The sequence below is a fragment of the Fulmarus glacialis genome, unplaced genomic scaffold, assembly GCF_000690835.1.
Source record: "Fulmarus glacialis isolate BGI_N327 unplaced genomic scaffold, ASM69083v1 scaffold21762, whole genome shotgun sequence".
In the NCBI taxonomy this organism is placed as follows: domain Eukaryota; kingdom Metazoa; phylum Chordata; class Aves; order Procellariiformes; family Procellariidae; genus Fulmarus; species Fulmarus glacialis.
In genome coordinates this window covers 11,318-11,586 of record NW_009197474.1, presented here as the reverse complement: position 1 = coordinate 11,586, position 269 = coordinate 11,318, and positions in this window count along the sequence as shown.

The window sequence follows — 269 nt, the reverse complement described above, 5'->3', positions numbered from 1 at the left end:
AGGCCCCCACCTCCGCGGCGCTGCAGCCTTCTCCTCTCTCCCAGCACTAACCCGCCTCCCCAAAAGAGGGTCGGGAAACTTGGATTTCCCGGGGGAAGTGGCCTGCAGGAGGGGCGAAAGCGGGCCAGCAGCACCGAGTGAGCAGGAGCGGGCCATCTCCTTGATGTGCCTTGTCTCATTGCCTCCCTTCAAGCCCACTTACGAAAGCAATGAGGGAGCAGACAGCAGCGGCAAGGCTCACACTGCTCAACGTTATTAATTAGCCAGTA